Source organism: Mustela lutreola, chromosome 14 (genome assembly GCF_030435805.1).
Source record: "Mustela lutreola isolate mMusLut2 chromosome 14, mMusLut2.pri, whole genome shotgun sequence".
NCBI lineage: Eukaryota > Metazoa > Chordata > Mammalia > Carnivora > Mustelidae > Mustela > Mustela lutreola.
In genome coordinates this window covers 24,077,408-24,088,001 of record NC_081303.1, presented here as the reverse complement: position 1 = coordinate 24,088,001, position 10,594 = coordinate 24,077,408, and positions in this window count along the sequence as shown.

The following is a 10,594-nucleotide window of genomic DNA, read 5'->3' as shown; positions in this document are numbered from 1 at the left end:
TTACATGTGAAGAAAATAATGAAACAGACATGTCACCAAAAGGATATGGATGGCTTATAAGCACATGACAAATTTCTCAACATTTAGACATTAAAGAAATATAAATTAAAATCATAATGAGACATGCTTACATATCTATTAGCATGGCTAAAATTATAAAGGCTAATTGTACTTCGTCTGAGCTAGATTGGGAAGCAACAAAAAATCTAAACTGTTGTTGGCATATATCATGATACCACCACTTTGGAAAATAGTTTGAAAATTTTTTAAATGCAAAATATGTTGCAGTTACACAAATAGCCATTATACTTCTAGGCATTTAACCAAGAGAAACAAACCCTATGTTCATACAAGGACTTGTATATGAATTTCATAGCAGCTTTATTTTTAAGAATTGAAAACTGTGGAAATGTTCATCGATGTCCATCAATAGAGCAAAGACAAATTATGATCTCTTCATTAAAGAGATTACTATTCAACATCAAAATGAACTATTTACAATTGGAGACTCTCAAAGTAATGATGCTGAGAAAAGAAAAGCCAGGCAATGAATAGTATATACTGTGTGATTCCATGACTATAAAAAAATCTAGAAAATACAAATTTATATATAGTCACAGTCATCAAATATATTGGTGTGATTTTAGTGCCTTCTTCTGTGCTCCCATAGCTTCCTACACTTGGATCTCCGAGCATTTGTTACACCATGTGAAAATATGAACTCTTTTTCTTTATTCTGTCTTACTAGAATAAGAATCCTTGAACTTTTATGGACATTTGAACTCTCAGTTATTAGCAGAAATTCTATCACACAGTAAGATTCCAAATATAAAAGCCAGAGTTTTACAATGACTTCTAAGGTTTTACATGATCTAGCCACTCATTTAACCTCTGTGACCTCTTTCCCTGCTACTCTTCAGTAACTCACAGTGGCCTCCTTGCTATTCCTCAGATATGCCAGGCATGATCCAACCTTATGGCCTTCAAGATAGCCAATTCCTTTGTCTGGAGTGACCTTATTGCTGATGCTTCTGGGCAAATTTATCACCTTTCCATACCTTTGTTCAATTGCCAGCTTCATTGTAACTACCCTGATCTTCCTATTAAAAATTTTAACTCCCCATCCCCTGCCTAGCAACCTTGATTTTTCTCATCCTGATCGAATTTTTCTTTTTCCCCATTGTACTCATCAATTTTGAATGCACTATGCAATTTTTATTAAGGTTTATAGCTTTTAATTGTCTCACCTATTAAAATAAAAGTTCTACAAAGCCAAGTATTTCATTGACCAGTGTAGTCTGAAGTAATATCTGCCATATAATAGGTTCAGTAGACAACTGGTAAATTTCAAAATAAATTAATGTTGAGAGTATACTGAATTTCATAAGTCATTTCAATTATTTTCTAAAAAATAAACTATGTAAAACATACTTTAAATTTACTTTCAAAATATTTTATAGCATATAATGGACAATATACATAAGCCTTAAAGAAACAATCATATAAATAACCATTTCATACCTACGTAAAAATTGCATAATACCACACTCCTAGGTCCTCTCTGAACGCTCTAAAATAACCTTTCAAAGGAAATAAATTTTTAAAAATAGCAGATTTTTTGGCAAATAATTGAGTAAAAGTTTCATTCATCTATGTAGACATAATAAATGTTTTTAATAAGCATGAAATTATAACTCTAAAGTGTGCTAAAATGAAACCACCTGCTAAGGGTGAGAGAACAAAAATAAACATCATTTTTCCAAATAAGAGGAATTTATTACCTTTGAATCAAAGCCTGTGGATTTGTTCAAAATAGCAATAAAGGAATATGGAAACACAAACCATAGAAACTCATATTTTAGATTTCTAAAAGACTTCGAAGTGAAGAGTATACATTTTTTAAATGCTATATAATGCTACATAATGACAAGATGACAGGTTGTGACAGATAGCATTTTAAAAGCTCTACTCATAATGGAACGGAAGGTGTCATTTCCCTATAATTTTATATATGTCATTAATTTACTATATCTGGATACAACATATTACCAAACAGATGTTCAACAAAGACTAAATCATTTTAAATGGAACATAATAATTTGAACCTACATCTATTAATAAATTTTTTTGATCTAACATTTATAGTCTCGCTAAACATTTTATCAGTTGTCGACAAAATTAAAAAAAAATAGGATAAAAAGTCGTGTTTGGAAAAGTAGATTTATTTTCAAATTTGCATTTAAATGAAAATATTTGCTGATATTTTTAAAACTTTAAATGTAATTTTATATATATATGACCTATCAAATGATATAAAATTTTTGGAGAAAATATAACATATTTTTTGATCTTGGTTGAAGGTATTAATAAAGAGCAACTGTTTGTATTATTTGTATTGTGATATCTTAGTTAATAAACATGAATAACTGGTATAAAATGTGTTTTTTAAAAATTTTATTTATTTACTTGACAGAGATCACAGGAAGGCAGAGAGGCAGCCAGAGAGAGAGGAATGGAAGCAGGCTCCCTGCTGAGAAGAGAGCCCACTGTGGGACTCAATCCCAGGAACCTGGAATCATGACCTGAGCCGAAGGCAGAGATTTTAACCCACTGAGCCACCCAGGCGCCCTAAAATATGTTTTTTTTTTTATATATAGAATTATAGTTCTTGCCAAAATATGGAACTAGCTGGAATTGAATGCCTCCTTCAAAGTTAGCTCTGGAGAAATTATGCAAGTGTAATATGGAACTATTTCAGATATTAACCAAAAACAAAGAAATAATGATAAATTCCTTAAAAGACTCAAAGTTGCTCTTGACTGGTATGTTTCAAGCTCTATTCCTGGTTTGAAGACAGGTTTTAACAGGCCTGTCACTGTAGAAATCAGCTGGATGTTTAGAGGCTATCAGAACTGTACAAAAACCTTGAAGGGGTAAAGACTTGAAAATTCTTTAGAGAGATTAGCTCTCTAAGGCATTATTCCTCCACACATTTTCCTCCAATCAATTAAGACTGATGGATGAGGGGCACCTGAGTGGCTCTCTCATCACGTGGGTGGTGGGTTAAGCCTCTGCCTTCATCTCAAGTCATGGTCCTTGGGTCCTGGGATCCAGCCCCACATCAGGCTCTGCTCAAAAGGAAGCCTGCTTCCCTCCCTGCTTGCCTGCCTCTCTGCTTACTTGTGATCTCTCTCTCTCTCTCTTTCTCTCTCTCTGTGTCCAATAAATAAAGAAAATCTTAAAAAAAGGCTGATGGATGATAAATTATGAAAACTGCTCCCTCCAATGATGCTTCTTCATAAGGATTTAAGAATTTAAAATTGTAAGAATTTAAAATTGAAACTTGATCGTAGGATTTATCTTATAGAATAACATCAAGTAAAGGCAGTTATTATTAGTTCTGAAGTATTTGTGATTTTGAATTCTTGGCCTCATTAGTAAATTTATTTTTAAATTCTCCCATGGAGTGGTGATTGGCCTTCAGTCTTTCATTCATGTACATCTTTGGGTCAAATGAGATGTGTGTGCCCAGAACTATATATAATCTTCTTTGTATTTCACTGGAGATGGCATTTCTGAGTTTTGTTCAATTGAATTTGGACAGATGTTTTAATAGTCACTTCTAGAGTTGGCCCTGGAGAATATCTTCCTTTTTTTCTCTTCCCGATTCTCTGAAAAACCCTGACTAATTCACATTATCACAGTGATATCACAATTCAAGTTTTTCCAAACACTATAGCTGCAAAACAGAAGGAAGCTACTCAGAATGTAATACTATTGTGAATGATTGAGAAAGAAAACATTATTATAATTAAGCTACCAGGTTTCAATGTATTTTATTGTTGCTTAGAAAATCCTAGCATACCCAGACTTTACAGAGATTTGATGATCCTAAGAGAAGCTGAACTCATGGACCAAAATAACTATGCACATAAAAAGTACAATCACTTACCTAAAAAAGATGATGTGGTTAACTTCCTATGGCAATCCAAGTGTTATTGGAACAGGAATTTAAAAAATAGCTTAGGGGCGCCTAGGTGGCGCAGTGGATTAAGCCACTGCCTTCAGCTCAGGTCATGATCTCAGGGTCCTGGGATCAAGTCCTGCATCAGGCTCTCTGCTCAGCAGGGAGTCTGCTTCCCTCTTTCTCTCTCTCTCTCTCTCTCTCTCTGCCTGCCATCCGTCTACTTGTGATCTCTCTCTGTCAAATAAATAAAGAAAGAAAATCTTAAAAAAAAAAAAAGAATGACTGTACTTTTAAAAAATAGCTTAAAAGGGGCGCCTGGGTGGCTCAGTGGGTTAAGCCGGTGCCTTCGGTTCAGGTCATGATCTCAGGGTCCTGGGATCAAGCCCCACATCGGGCTTTCTGCTCAGCAGGTAGCCTGCTTCCCTTCCTCTCTCTCTGTCTGCCTCTCTGCCTACTTGTGATCTCTCACTGTCAAATAAATAAATAAAATATTTTTAAAAATAGCTTAAAAGTATATGATAAAATAATGATATACATATACAAAGAAAAGAAAGATACTATACTGTGAATATAAATTAAGTGAAAATTGTTGAAATAAAGAATACAATAAATGGAGACTAAAATGAATATAGCTGTAAAATGAATAAATGAGTTGGGAAAAACAAACAAACAAACAAACAAACAAATTAATGACTTCTGCCCAAATGCAGCAGAAGAGAAAAAGAAATAAAGAAAATATTTAAATAAGTACTGAGATAAATTTTGGTGAATTAAAGAAAGATAAAAGATACCAGACTTAAAATGATGCCAAACATGAGAAATCAGAAACAAAACAAAACAAAAACCACACACACAAAAAACCACTCTTATACATTATGGTGAGTTTTAAGAATATCATAAACAGAGAAGAGCATAAATGATGCCCAAGAGAAGAACAGATCACCTAAAATGTACAAGAATAATACTGACAGCAGAATTCTCAATAGAAATAGCATATAAAGGAGACAGCTGGGTGTTTGTATAGATGGAAAAGATATTTGAAACTAGATATTATACATCAAGCCAAATTATTGATTAAATTTGAGAGCACGGTAAAAATACAATGAAGCATGTTAGGTCTTAGAACATTTATCACACAGAGACACACATTTTGGAAAACTTCCTTGCAGGACAGCTCAATTTAGATAGAGAAAACAGAATTATGTACTCAAAGGCACATTTTGAAGGAAGGATTGAATATAGTCTGCACTGCAAATATTCTTTAATCGTATGTTCTGAATTTCCTAAATTTAAGAAGTATTTGTTCAAATATTTATCTTTAAATAAACCCTAGGAGACTTTTTCTTGGATTCTGGAAAATCAGTCCATTTGGATACAAATCTTCTTGTCACTGATGGAAATTTTGATAGCCCTTAACTGTGGAATGCCTAATGTATTGTTACAGCAATTGTGATTTGCCAATACATGGGTGATGTGTGTGTGTTGTGTGTGTTTATTTTTATTTTTGATGGTTTTACTCTTCTATGAGATTTTTAAGTAGACATAATTTTAATAAATTATGATTTGTTGAAATTTATCTGAGGTTATATATAATAAGATGAAATTTGTGTGAACTAAAGAAGTGCCTCTCCATTTTTTTGTTTTAAGAGTAGACTGGTCTTTAAAAATTGTCCAAAGAAGTACATTGTATTCATTATTAAATTGGATAATATACAATAAAGTATTTATGGTCATATGGAACCATATCAATTTCTACTATTAATTCATATTAATAATTACCATAAGAGGAAAAGGGGATATTTTTCAAAATGAAAATTAGCGTATTTTTCAGAATATGATATAGTGTTATTCACTGAACAGAGGGAACAAATGTCAAAGTTTAACACAGTTTACAGAATGTTTTAACATAAATTGAAATTTAAATCTGACCTAATTTCACAGTTTTAAGTAAAATGATAGCACTTTATATCCTTGAAAAGTGGTAAGTGACCCAAAACATTGCTTAGAAAAGCAAATTAACACTACACTAGTCTGAGATGGCTAAGTTATGGTACAACTTGCCATTGTGTATCATCAAATGGTATATTTTTTTCTTTTGGTCTTGTCATTATATTTTATTTTAGCCATTCTGGTAAGTGTGTAGTGATATCTCAGTGTCATTTTAATTGCATTTCCTTGATGTCTAATTATGTCAAAATATACTATTTTGATGTTTAATGTTCTGAGCTTTCTCAGTTCAAGACCATGAAGCCACTTAGGAAAAATACAGTTGCAGATGCACTCATAGACCAACTCTTATTTAGAAATAAGAAGAAACATTACTACCCATTCCAACAAAAAATAGACTTGTTATGCAGTAGGGATTTTATAAATTACCTGACACAACTTTTATAGTAAGATGAAATGGGACAGGCGGCTTCTTGCAGCTATATACAACATCATTTTAATTTCAATTTTCAGTATAATTTTTCCAAGGTATACACAGAATATATATTTAATGTAAATTGTGAACATTTTAAACTCTGTATGTGGGAATTAATCAATTTTAAGTTTATAACAATCAAAATTAATGGAAGTTTATTTTAAATTAGTTAGCTTTCTCTGCATTGCAAGACAGAATAATCAAGAATTGGTAAGAAAAAATAATCTCTGTAAAATTACTGGGGGTGCATTATAAAGTGTTTGGTAACCGATCAAACTCACAATTTGGATTGAATGGCAAGTGATTTTTAAAATCTGGAACTCATTGTCAATTTTTTTTGTCTTCATTGTGTCTTAATAAATTACTGTGTTCATTTGCATGGAAGTGAAGAAAAATGCATGACATTTCATCTCAACACTAACACTTTTAACTGGCAACTCTGAATGTACTTTACAGCAGTGTAACAAAGTAAAGATCAATGATGTTTCATGACATATTTGTTATAATTCTCAAGGAGATAGGGAGTTTGTGCAAAAATGCAAATCACTTTGCGACTAAACACATTGTTTATTTCAGCTAATTTTAAGAAAATATGCTAAGACTCTCTCAAAAAAGGAAGCAATGATTTAGGTTTTCCTTCAAACTCCTTATCTAATCCTGAACCAACAGCACCTAGTTCAAAGAGCAACTAATTTGAGCAGCTCCAATTTACACGTTTCCTAACAATGCTTAATTTAGTGGAATTTCTGTCCAATTATGTTAATTTGATGTAGTGAAAGACAAACATTCAAAAAGATCATCCTTAATTTATATAGATTGCCAAACTCTGCATTTTCTGAATGACGCCCAGGAACGTATTTTCAAAAACAAGCAAACAATGCCAGAACCACTATTAGGTCATCTCTAGGCAGAAAGTGACTCAGAGCCTACATTACTCTCTCTCTGAAAGTATACTGTAGGCACTGAAACTACTACCCTGAGTCTGTGCTATCAAATTCCTTAAGTTAGAAAGTTTTAAAACCAGTCTGTGTGGGAGTATTTCATTTACAGATAGAGATTTGGTTGTTTATACATTTTCATACTTGATTTTTAGGGTGTAATAACTATGTTTTAAAATTCATGGTGGTTTTGAATACTGTTAGATAATTGTGCTAAAATGGTATATCCATTCCTCCTAGGAAACAGAAATTATAGAAAGGTAGTGCTTTTCAGATCTGACATCTTTGAGTCATTGCAGTTTCGGTATAAATGCAATAGGAAAAGTGACATTCATGTTCATGATATTTTCTATAAATAAATTAGAATGTACTGGAGGCCTGATATAAAGTGGGATGCCTAAACTTCAGTAAGATCTTGTTTTCAATTCAAAATAAATTGTATTTTTTATTTTTTTATAATGTCCCTCAATTTCAGATAAGCACCCCCCTAAGGTCCATTCCATTTTTTTAAAGATTTTATTTATTTTATTTATAAGATAGAGATCACAAGTAGGGAGAGAGGCAGGCAGAGAGAGAGGGAAGAGGAAGCAGGCTCCCTGCTAGGCAGAGAGCCCGATGCGGGGCTCGATCCCAGGACCATGGGATCATGACCTGAGCCAAAGGCAGAGGCTTTAACCCACTGAGCCACCCAGGTGCCCCCAAAATAAGTTCAGAGACAATAAACATCAACCAACACAATTAATAAGTTCTATTTCTTGAAATTTTGGAACATTGATAGTCTCATCTCCTGGAAGAACAACAGCTAAAATTCTTGGTCATGGATCCTTGCTAAAATATCACTTTCCCAAAGAAAATTAATGTTATGAATTTTCATTGATTGTTATTGATCATGAAGAATATAACAACCACGATAAAAAGAGTAGGAAAAACATGATATCTCATCTGTAAGGGCATGTGGAAAGTAGGAAATGCTAATAAAAATAACTACCATTATTTCCTAAGTTAACATAATATAACAGAACACAAATATTTCATAACAATATTTTCTAGGCTCATTCTGATAACTCTTTTCTACATTCAAATTTAAAGGTTGAGGCATGTGATATGTATTACACAAAAAACATCCCAAGGAGTTCGTTAAAAAAAAAAAACTCTTAATAAAGGACAAATACAAAGGAATTTTTTTCTAATTTAATTAACAAATTATGAATCGACTTACCTATTTCATTACAGTGTATCAGGCACCAATAATATTTTTTAATTGTCATACCTGATGCAATAGTTTCCATCTTTCAGACATACTGATCACGAACAAGTAAATAAACAAGAGCACTGTAGCTTAAGATCTACCTGCATAAATATAGGACTACTTCAGACAATCTCTTCACCACAACATAGCAATGAATAGAAATCATACATGCTCTGTATTGGACATGCAGATGAGATAGAAGGGGATGGGTGTTAATATATGCAGAATCCTTATTAATTACATTGTAAAACACAATATGGAAACACAGAATACAATTTTAGAAATACCCAGGTCACTATCATTGTTTTATTTTTATATGTGTAGATAAGGAGTTTAGTAAACAATCCATGACTATTCAACTTCTTATATTTTGAAAATTTTAGCAAAACTAACAAACCTAGCAACTAGAAAATTGTATCTATCTGCAAAATACAGCTTTGCCAGCATGGTAGAAGAAAAGCAAAACAAAGTAAGTAAGAAAACTTTAACATTTCACAAGAGTTTTAGTTTTATTTTTTTATTTATTATTTTTATTTTTCATTTATTATTTACTTCTATTTTCTACTTTATTTTAATGAAAATGTCATGACCATAACATAAGAGCAGAATTAAACCAACATGGGAAATTATTTTTTCATAAGTTATAATAAACTAGCTTGGTGATTAATTCAAAAATTATATTCCAAACTTCAGTGTTCTTGCAGTAAGTATCACTGCAGAAACAAATGAGTCAGGAGTCATAAACTAATGATGATTCTTAATGTTATTTAGAAAGACATTCTGTTCTTAATATATTTCAAATATTCTACACAAGGCAAAGTGGATTGAAGTAATCTGTAGGCAAAATAAGATTTTAGAGGAGTATATATTTCCAACAGTGTTTATAAAATATTACCTTTATGTAAGGCATCATCCTGGACTTTGTGGAAAACACACAATGGAGTAAGAAGTGGCCCTTCAAGAAACATATACATTATCAAGGTTTAACATGAAGCAGCATGTCTTCTCTAAGTAAAAAAACATTGTACCAACTGACTTTACTGAAACTTTATATTTATTGCTCTCGTTTTAGGTCATAGTGTCCTTCTGCATGCAGGCTGCTATAACGGACATGATATAGACTTAATAGCTTATAAGGAACAGGAATTTATTTCTCACAGTTCTAGAACTGAGAAGTTCAAGATTAAGGAAGGGGCAGATCCAGGGAGAGCCCACTTCCTCATAGATGGCTATCTTCTCACTGTAAACGTACATGATGAATGAATCAAGAGAACTCTCTGGGGTCTCTTTAAAAGGACTGTAATCCCACTTATGACCTAACCACCTCCCAAAGGCCCCTATGTTTTAATACTATCACTTCCAGAGTTAGATTTCATAATATGATTTTGGGAGACATAAACATTCACACCATAGTATATATAAACAAAAAAAGACACAAAAACAACAAACAACTAAAATTATTTTAATTACCTATTATTTTCAACTACATAAAATTTTAATTTGTTTCTATATAATATTAAATAACTCATTTGAGTGATTCACTTATATCCAATTCATCTGAGTGCAATTAAATTTGCTTACCCAACATATCCAGCAGCATATTTCTTCAGACGATCCCATTCCCCACTTTACAGGATTTACCACAATTAGAAGACAGGGGATAGAGGATAGATAGATAGATAGATAGATGTGTACATAAACACACTTGTACATACACATATGCATATTTTTTCCTGTTAATGATACTCATGCAAATAAAATTTAAGCTCAAGGAAACCTGTCTTGTGTGTTACTTAATATCCAGTTTTTAGTCAACATTCAAAAACAAATAATCCAATAAAAACATGGATAGAAGACATGAACAAGTGTTTCCCCAAAGAACACATTCAAATGTTCAGTAGATACATGAAAAGATGTCCATCATCATGTATCATCAGGAAATTGCAAAGCAGAACTAGAAAGAGATACCACCTCACACCTGTCAGAATGGCTAAAATCAACACTACAAGAAACAAAAG